Source organism: Apis dorsata, unplaced genomic scaffold (genome assembly GCF_000469605.1).
Source record: "Apis dorsata unplaced genomic scaffold, Apis dorsata 1.3 scaffold_165, whole genome shotgun sequence".
Lineage (NCBI taxonomy): Eukaryota > Metazoa > Arthropoda > Insecta > Hymenoptera > Apidae > Apis > Apis dorsata.
Window position 1 is genome coordinate 850,482 of NW_006263454.1, and position 9,397 is coordinate 859,878.

At 40.7% G+C, this 9,397-nt stretch overlaps 2 protein-coding genes across 2 annotated transcripts in view; one reads left to right on the forward strand and one right to left on the reverse strand.

Annotated features, from left to right (window-relative positions):
- LOC102677055 (very-long-chain enoyl-CoA reductase) overlaps window positions 1-9,397 on the forward strand; it is a 118,750-nt gene that overhangs the window by 16,888 nt on the left and 92,465 nt on the right. The gene's annotated exons all lie outside the window — the stretch shown is intronic.
- The window catches only part of LOC102676678 (facilitated trehalose transporter Tret1-2 homolog), a 35,741-nt gene that overhangs the window by 9,714 nt on the left and 16,630 nt on the right, over window positions 1-9,397 (reverse strand). The window lies entirely within an intron of this gene.

Below are 9,397 nucleotides of genomic sequence, written 5' to 3' on the forward strand. Positions count from 1 at the left end.
AATTTCCCAAAACCGAGATTATCAAATCTTGGCAACTGTCATCAATGCATTAGCCCCCTTATTAAAATTAGCTCCCCTTTTTCTTTTCTTTTTATCTTTTTTCACTTCGAACGGATCAAGTATTATATTCGATATAATATATTTCCCAAAACCAAAATTATCAAATCTTGGCAACTGTCATCAGGGCATTAGCCCAAAATTAGCTCCCCTTTTTCTTTTCTCCTCTTTTTTTCCCCACTTCGAACGGATCAAGTATTATATTCGATATACGCGTACAACATTGTTTTTCGCCGTTTGTACACGGGATATCGTACACACGATAACACGGTTGGATCCGGTGTTACAGGATCGGTCGTAAAACTTCCGTTCCGCTTCACTCCGCGGCGCACAGCTTGATGGTGGTGGTAATTGAATGGCTCGCGTCCGCTGGCCCGCGAGAAGAGAGAAACGAGCACCGAAAAGTACTTTACGAGGTTTACAGAAACTGGAAAGGAGGAGGAGGAGGAGGAGGGGGAGGGACAAGATGTAAGCTGGACGTGTAAGCGAGTAACACGATCGGCCCACGATAAGACTTTTCCTCCGCTGGAAACCCCATTGTCTAAGGTAGCTAAGATAATTGTCCTCCGCGTCCAATTGTGCAACCCACGCGGTTGTCCCCTGGCCACCTTCTTTTTATTTTTTTTTTTTTTTTGTCGTGTGACAGGCCGTCAAGTCGGCTCGAATCGTGCCAACGTCTAAATCCTCTCTGGTTTCTGAATGCGGAATCGTAGTTGAATACAGCGGCCGCTATCTCCCGTTCATTTGCATCCACCTGACCACGGAGCAGGGGAGTGGTCACTCGATTCCGTGACTGTCGCACACTTTTTTTGCTTGACCCCCTCGTTGGACGTTGCCAGAGTGGTTGCTGGCCGATCAGACGGAGGAAACAGAAGGTGTTTTGTTTCGTTTCGTTTTTTTTTCTTTTTTTTTTTTTTTTTTTTTGGACGAATATTGGAACGGTGGAGTCTATTTCACGCTTTTCGTGATTTATCGAGGAAATAGTTTTCGCGTCGATGACGAAATTTCACTCTCGTCGAAGCTCCGATCTATCCAGCTTCGCTGGAGACGAGGATGAAAGGAGAAAGAGAGAGAATCGAGAAAATATCATTTCAAGAGACGTGATTAGATTAGAATCAATTTAGAGGAGACGCTGTATTCTTCCATCCGACACTTTTTTTGAAATCTTTACCGCGTATCCTTTCTTAGAAAGTCGTTTCTCCAATTTCACGAGACAGGAGAAACTGATACGCCCCTCCCTTCCCCCCTCTCGGTGTATAATAATATTCGAGCGATTCGATAAAAGTAAGAGATCTCTAGAGAATTCAAGACAGCCTTATTCGAAAAGGATATATATTTATTTCCGAGAAACATTCTATATGTAACGTATGGTATGATTCTATCGAACTTTTTTTCATATATGATTTATAATATTACGATATACGTTCTCGATATCGCCAACCTTGTGCGTCGTTCAACCCTTAACCGGCCCCGGACGCGTGGGCCCTGATAAGGGAATTTAGGAGGCGTGTCACCTCCGTTCACCGCGGAGCAATCTGCAATATTCCCTTTACAGCTATCTAACACGCGTCTCGTCGTCGCGGAGAGCGCGTCTTTTTATAACCGTTGTTTATTGCGATAGGTTCAAGTTCCTCGACTTCCCCCGAGATACCCGACGAGGTCGGATAATTATAGGCGAACCGTTCGAGAGGCTAGATACCTCTTATAATTGAGATACCGCTAGAGCTACGAATATGTCTCCCTTCCCTTAGTCCTGCGCACAATGGACCGTGTAAATCACTCTTGTCTTCCATCCACCCACGCCCGCCTTCCGCTCAAGAGTTTTCGATGACCGGACGGACTCTCGTCGTGCTCGGATCCGGCTCGGATGCGTCAACGAAAATCGATCGGAGGGGGGGAAAAGAGAAATAGAATTGATGATCGAGGAGTCGACTTACCGATGATTCCTTGCATATTTGCGTTTACCGTTGCGATATTTTGCGGAACGAAGCGAGTCTCTGTCTTTTAAGAAAATAAATAGGGGAACTAAAGTGGAAGAATTCTCGTATTAAACTTTCTCTCCACGATTGCTCTCGATAGAAGAAAAAATTCCAAAGCTTTGGGTCGTAATAAAATATGGAACATCTGAATTTCGAAAAAAGGAGAAAAGAGAATGACAATTAAATAATCGCTTTCAACGGAAATATAAATAATCTTCATCAACGCCATCGTATCGATCGAATCATTTCTTCTCGAAGAATCGTCCCCTTTTTCTTGTTTTCTTTTTTTTTTTTACTCTATCTATGGTATCCCTCCATCCTCGACGACACTTTGTTCCCCGATTGATAGTCGGACTACAAGAGACGAGCAACTCGATTTTCAATAACCGAGCAGATAGCAGATAAGCCGGTCGCCACCCCACACTCACGATTTCTCACGTTTTCTCCCTTCGTGTCGCCCTCTCCCGAGGGATTTATCCCTCGAGCACCTCGCCTCCAGGTTTGTGGAGCACCGTGGCTCCACAATCGTGCCTCGAAATCAATATCTTCGAAACGCCGCCGTATTCCGTGCTCCCCGTCGAAACCGATTTCGAAGTCTAATCGGCCACCAACCTCCCCCTACCCCTGGGAGTTTGTGTTACTCGTTATTATCGTGGATCGTGGAACGTTAATCGAAAAGTTTCGCCCTTCTTCCGATGGGTTTTGGGGCGTGTCAATTTCATTTCACCACGGAGAATTAAACGATCCGTTTCAATTTTAAAATTGCTTGGAAATCTATTTTATATCGCGAGAAATATACGCTTCTATATTTTTCCCAAGTATTTATTAATATTCTTCAGCATTAACAAGTTGTAAAACACATTGATTATTTCATTCTACCAATATCGTTCTAATTATTTCTCTTTCAATTTCGTAGGTACAATTTTTCATTCTCTCATCTCAACGAGTAAAATTCAATGCTCGAAAAATACGTGATTTAAAAGGAATCGCGATGAAGCGCATCTTAGAAAGAATGCACGTTGAAGGAATGAAAAGTTTGCGCAGTTGGTTAATCGTATCGCGCGTAAGGTTGCGGAAAATGAGAAGGGTGAATTTATATCCGAGTGGAGGCCGGTGGGGGAGGATTAATCTGAATAGATGAATCTGAATTCGAGGGAGTATTCTAGGGCACGGCGAGCGTGCATACGGAACACCGGTTTGGATAATATTTTCCCTAGACTTTAGATAAAGGCGAGAAGCGTGTATATATGCGCCTCGAAGAATATCGCGTATTCGCCTGGGTTAATAATAATTTCATGCCCGAGATTTAATAAGAGATGCCTCGAGCCCAAACACCGTTGTTTTCGAATCGTTATACCGGCCTTGCGGCCTCGGATAAAACGTAACTTAATAACCTGATTTTCCTGATAAACAAGCAACGGTTACAAGGAAGAAGAAAACAGGTAAATCTGCTTAGATATAAATTGATATACGATTTCTATTTTTCGAATCAATTATAATACGTTCTTTTCGTAATTTCGTGTATTTTTTTGATACGTTTCTTTCATATATAATATTTTCGTGCTAATATTTACTCGTAAAAATATTATTTATTTTATACATGGAGATTTATTATATTTGGTTTGTTATCGGTTTTTAAAGTTAAATTTGTGATATTTTAAATTCCAAATTTATTCTGTTTGTTCGATTTTTTTTTTTTGTTTACGAATTTTCGTAAACAAAAAGATAGCTTATATCTTGAAATATTTTTCCATCTTACGTGGAGGTGTTGTTATATTCGTATAAGATACAAGATCGATTCTAAAGGGAAAAAATGTTGAGATTATTTATTTATTGTTATAATATTTGAAAATTTACATCCCTATTCTACGAATATATATCAACATCCTGTATATTTATTGTATCCGTTTCCCTTTTTAAAGATTGTCAATACTCGAATAAATTATACTCACTTGGCGAAGAAATTCGAACTGTATGCCAATAGCGTAACAAGGTGCTGAATTACTAGAGTAAAACGGCTTTTTATGCAAATTAGAAAACACGAACACGCGATTTTCACTCTGCTCGCGCCTCTTTAATCATTGAATTGCTCAATGATCGTGCTCAACTCCACGGTAGCTTAATTTTTTCTTTTTTCTTTTTTTCTTTTTTTCTTTCCCTTCCTCGACATACATCGACCACCTATCTCTCTTAATTCTCACTTATAATTGCTAAAGAAGTTCGCGTGATATATTACCAGCCATCGTCACGGTCGATTGCATTCAGAGATCTCGACAATAAAATGCCACTCATTAACTCGATAACTCTCTCCTGTTTTCGATTTCGACACAATGCGAAAATCCGTACAAGCAATTATCTGTTTATCTCTCTCTCTCTTTCTCTATATATGTATATATATATATATCTCTGTCTCTCATTGTTACAAACGGATTAGCCAATAATACGGGCGCAATGCATCGACGACTAATTATACGACTCGACTCTCGACGAATAAAATAATTTGTAAAAGGAATCTCGATACAAATCCGTATTTCCATTCGTAATTTCTCGCATATAAATTAATTTATCGTCACGAAGCAAGTGACGAGTTTTTTCGAGCGAATTTTTAAAAAAAAACTGACAACTTTCCTATATTGGATATTAGTATGAAAACAATAGTTTCGAAATATTACGAAATAACGACTTAGAAAGTTGATAAATAATTATTGATTCGATCCATTGCGAGCCTCGTTATTATCCAAGAAATTTCCACGATTCTCGGATAGAAAAATATTATTTCCGAATAATTTTGGAAAAATTTAAAAGTGTGTTTCTCGCAACTTGGCCAAGTCTGTGATATCCACCCTTCCATAAATTAATCTCCAGTCACTATTCCACGGTGTTTACATCGAATATCGATCGTTTGCTCACCCTCCCTTTTCCACCCCGCGTATGCAAAATACTCGGGTTCTGCATACGAAAAGCGTATGCTTTACGGAGAAAACGTAAAGTCTCGTCCTGTTGTCAGTTAGAGTACTGACTTGAATATTGCAATCGTGAAGCAGGAAGTTCTTTCTGGACAATGTAACATATTCTTAAAAATATCGTTGAAAACGCTCGAGCGTCTCGTCCTCATTGAATCGACACCTGGCTGTTAACCGCACCGCACCCGTTTCGTCCCGTTTCAACTCGCGTTTCCGCATACGTGAAAGTGATTTTCACTATTTTTCAAATAAATAACGTCGATTCCTTCCCCTCCCCTCCCTTCTTTCCTTCGCTTATAACGCGGCAAAAAGAAGGGAGCCTTTCTTTCTCGAAACGTCATCCTCATCGCTCACTGTCCAACAGCCAAAGTAGCCCTCTCCAACTCTCGTGGAGACCTACTACATCTCCCTTGTCAGCTACCGTCGCGTGTACGCGCATTCTCTTGTCCCTGACTTTACAGATAAAACGGCCGCGTTAGTCGTTCGGACGATTCTCGTTAACCGTTGCTTTATCTCAACGCGGCTAGGAGAAACGATCGTGTATTATATATACGACCCCGTTGTGTGGTATTCGTGATATTGTTGTAAATATCCGCGGGTATATTGTTACAGATAACTTTGAAGGGACAGACGATAAATAAGGCTTTTTCTTCTTTTTTGTTTTTTTTTTTCGTTTGTTTGTTTCGGCTTTTAAAATAGAAAGGATTCCTCGAAAGGTATTCTAATATATTAACGCTGTTACTTTTGTACGTAGATGTATAATTATTAAGCTTGGACTCTCTGTCTACCATTATAATGTAACGTTATCCGATTATTGTCAGATGTTGAACGTTCTCTCCAGAGAGATCGTTTCTTACGATATTACATGAATTATTAATAATGTTTGTTAATTAGATCGAATAGAGAGGTCAGAGATCCTTCCATGAATGCTCGATATATATATAGTTGTACAAATGAACCTCTTAATTTTCCCATCCCTCCTCGTTCAAAACATCTTGCAACAAATTACAAGTCAAAGAATCTCAAGCTACGTATTCATATATGTATACAACTTTGGAATATTCAATTCCATCGCAATCTGCTCGATCGATTAACTCAAAGTCGTTGCTTTCTCTCTCTTTCTCCCTCTTTGCGCCTTGGTTGTCGTTTTCGCTAAACGGGGAACGGATTTCATTAACGGAGAGCTTGCCAGTTTTTAAGGAAAACGCGAGACAGAAGAATGCGCGGGATCGTTTCGAGCTCTTTATGAAATTACTGGCCGCGTTTCGACGGAAGGAGAAAGAGGCGGGCAACCAAGGACGCTCGTTTAATTTTCTTCAAACGAACACCGAATTTTTCCAGGAATCGTGTTTACATCGAGGCAACCTTATTCGAAGAACCTGGCTTCATAAGAATGATCGTTGATTTAACGTATCATTTGGGTAGATTCGATTTTTCTCTTTTTAAATCGTTATCATTTGTTCTCGTTTGATAACGAATACACAGATATGCACACGTTATATTCTCGAAACGAGTTTAAAGCGGAATTCCAATCATAAGAGTTTCCAAACTCAGAGATTAATAATTAATTAAAGTTTATTTCGAATAATGGAAGATTGAAATAATACTTGGAATAGACGATTGCTTCTAAATAAAATATCCGGAGAATATAACGAAGTATATTTCTCGAAACGAAAAGAAAATAACGCTGTAATTAATATTCAAATTGGAAAAATGTGACGACGGCGAAGACGTCCAGTTCCACACCAGCGCCACAACGTGATATTAAATATTGTGAATATTATTATCGCAACCGTCGCGGCGCCGTAATTCTTCGCGACAAGATAATATCGCGTTTACTTAATCGTAGCTCGTAGCCTTTAAACTCGTACCAATTAATTACGTACACGATTTCCCTCCCCTTTTGTCCGATTAAAACCTCCATGATCGCGGCCTGGTGATTTATCGTTCCCGTTCCCTCCGTGAAACGTCGAAAATTCGCGGGCAATCGATCGGGCCGGAAGTGTCGCGCCCATCCTCCTCCTCCTCCTCCTCCTCCGATCGTTTCTCAAGTTTTTACTCCATCGTGTGCTGAAGTTTCTTTCTCGCTCTATATATAAAAACGGACGTTGAAATGTGACGCTTTGGTTCCGGAAGTAGATAAACGAACTGGTGGAAAATGGAGGTTGGTTTACCTATCTGGAGGAATTTTTGCGAGAAGAAAATTATTTTCCGTTTTTTGGAGAGGAGGAATGGATACGTTTGGAATTTGATGACGTTATTAATGCTGTTTAACGTCGTTATAAGGACTTCAAATGGAAATTTTCGAATTTCAACGATATTAATTTTCGGGATAGAAGCTTGAAAGGGAAAAATTCGATTCCCTTTTTCGATATATAACGTCAAAAATTCTCCTTCTTTTCTATTGAAATATTTTTCCACGCTGTCGTTCAACTCGACTCGAAACAAAGTTTCAATAACAAGAGATACGATCTTTCTATCTTGAAAGAGAACTTGCGGTCTGTAAAAATAGACTCCTCTCTTTCATTTAACCCCTTTGTCTCTTAATCCACGAAAAAAAAAAGAAAAGAAAGAAACAAGTGACTTCATAAATCGCGGATACGAAAATTTTCGCCACGGAAAAGTAGCAGTGTTTCGTGAAAAGGGAAGAGGAAACGGTCAATGGAGAGAAGCGAGCCGTTGCGAAGGAAGACGTATCAATTCGAAAGGGAGGAAATGCACCCCTCGGTGCACTCGGCTCGGAGTAATGAAATGCAGCTTACACCCCGTATTTTACGTTTTATTAGGCTTCTCCCTTCCCCCGCTGCATTTTGCTGCTTTTACCGAGCATTCGGGTCAAGTGGCTATGAATATCTGTATCCAACTGTGGCCGTCCAAAGCAACCGGCCAATTTGTCCGCCATATTTCATCGCCTTTCCTGTATTTCCTTTCTTCCTCCCTTTCTTCCTTTCTTTTTTCTCTCACCCTTCGTCTTCTTTTTCTACCCGTTTTTCGCGTGACACGTCGTCGTCGTCGTCGTCGTCGTCGTTGTCGCGTACGCGTCAAGTGAAAAACAGCAGAAAGCTAGGGGGATAAGCCACTTCCTCTTACTCGACGATGCTTCAACGAATCCGTTTGAATCCTCGAATATCGAAAATTCTCGGACGTCGATTGTTTTTTTTTTTGAAATTCCGAGGCGCCCCAACTAACGAACGAGCAGTAAAAAAAATATAAAAGTAGTCGAGTAGAAGATAACCGTGCTCGATCCTTTGAAAATTCGCGATATCGAATTAAGGGAGAGCAAAGGGAATTTTCCCTTGAAGATAAAAAAGTTTCGAGTTTTTTTCTTCTCCCTTCTAATATAATAACGAGGATAAGAGAGTTAATCGGAGCTTTCCAAAATTTCGACGCGAATATTATCGTGGTAGAGCCGGCTTAATTAACCGCGATAAACTTTTATTCATTCGCTCGAACACGTCTTCGAGGAACAATTAACGCTCCGAGCAACGATTCCGCCCGAGTTTCCCCCTTCCTTTCCGACCGAGAACGACCGACAGAGAGTGGAGGAGGAGGAGGAGGAGGAGGAAGTCCGATAAAGAGAGAAAAAGGGGCGCAAAGTTAGAAAGGGGATACGGCATATCTCGGTCCACGGATCGGTAATAAATTCTCGTGGAATTATGAATTGACGTTGCGAGGATGATTCGATATACCGAGAGGGGTGCATTTACCCGATAATCCTTGAGTGGCGCGATGCATTTAGGCTTTGGAACTCGATGGGTAATGACCAGAACTCGATTTCAGTCACGATCCAGGGTTACAGGCCTTTCCTCGAGCCTCCTCCAAGCCTCTCTCGGTACCCTCTCTCTCTCTCTTTTGGTATTTTTTCTTGGACCTTCAACAACCCGTGCGAGAAGAACGACTCGGGCTTGAAAAATATTATTAAAATGAACGGAGATTCGAGTTTGGTATAAAAATAAAAATTCGATCTTGGTCGAAATCGATAACGAAAAGAAGAAAGATTGGGAGAAATATCTGTATAGTTAGGAAAAAGAAAAAAAATATCTTCCTTAATTAATTCGAAAACACTTCCAAATACGTTTATATGTATCTTGAGAGTTAAATCGATCTCGAGAAAAATCGATATTATAAAAATTCTCACTCGCAAAAAATTGTTCCATCGCGCGTTTTATAAATTTATAATTTTAGCCGCGCCGAAAATGCACGAATCGCGGCAAGGTAATCGATCCGAGAAGCGTGAGGCGTCCTGCAAAGCGTTCGTCATCTCGCATGACTGTACGGTTTAATGCTCGTAGCAAGTTTCAACGTTGGATTATTCTCGACACACCTTTTCGTACTCCGGAATACAATCTCCTCGCGCTCCGTTTCGCGCCTCCTCCTCTTTCTCTCTCTCTCTCTCTC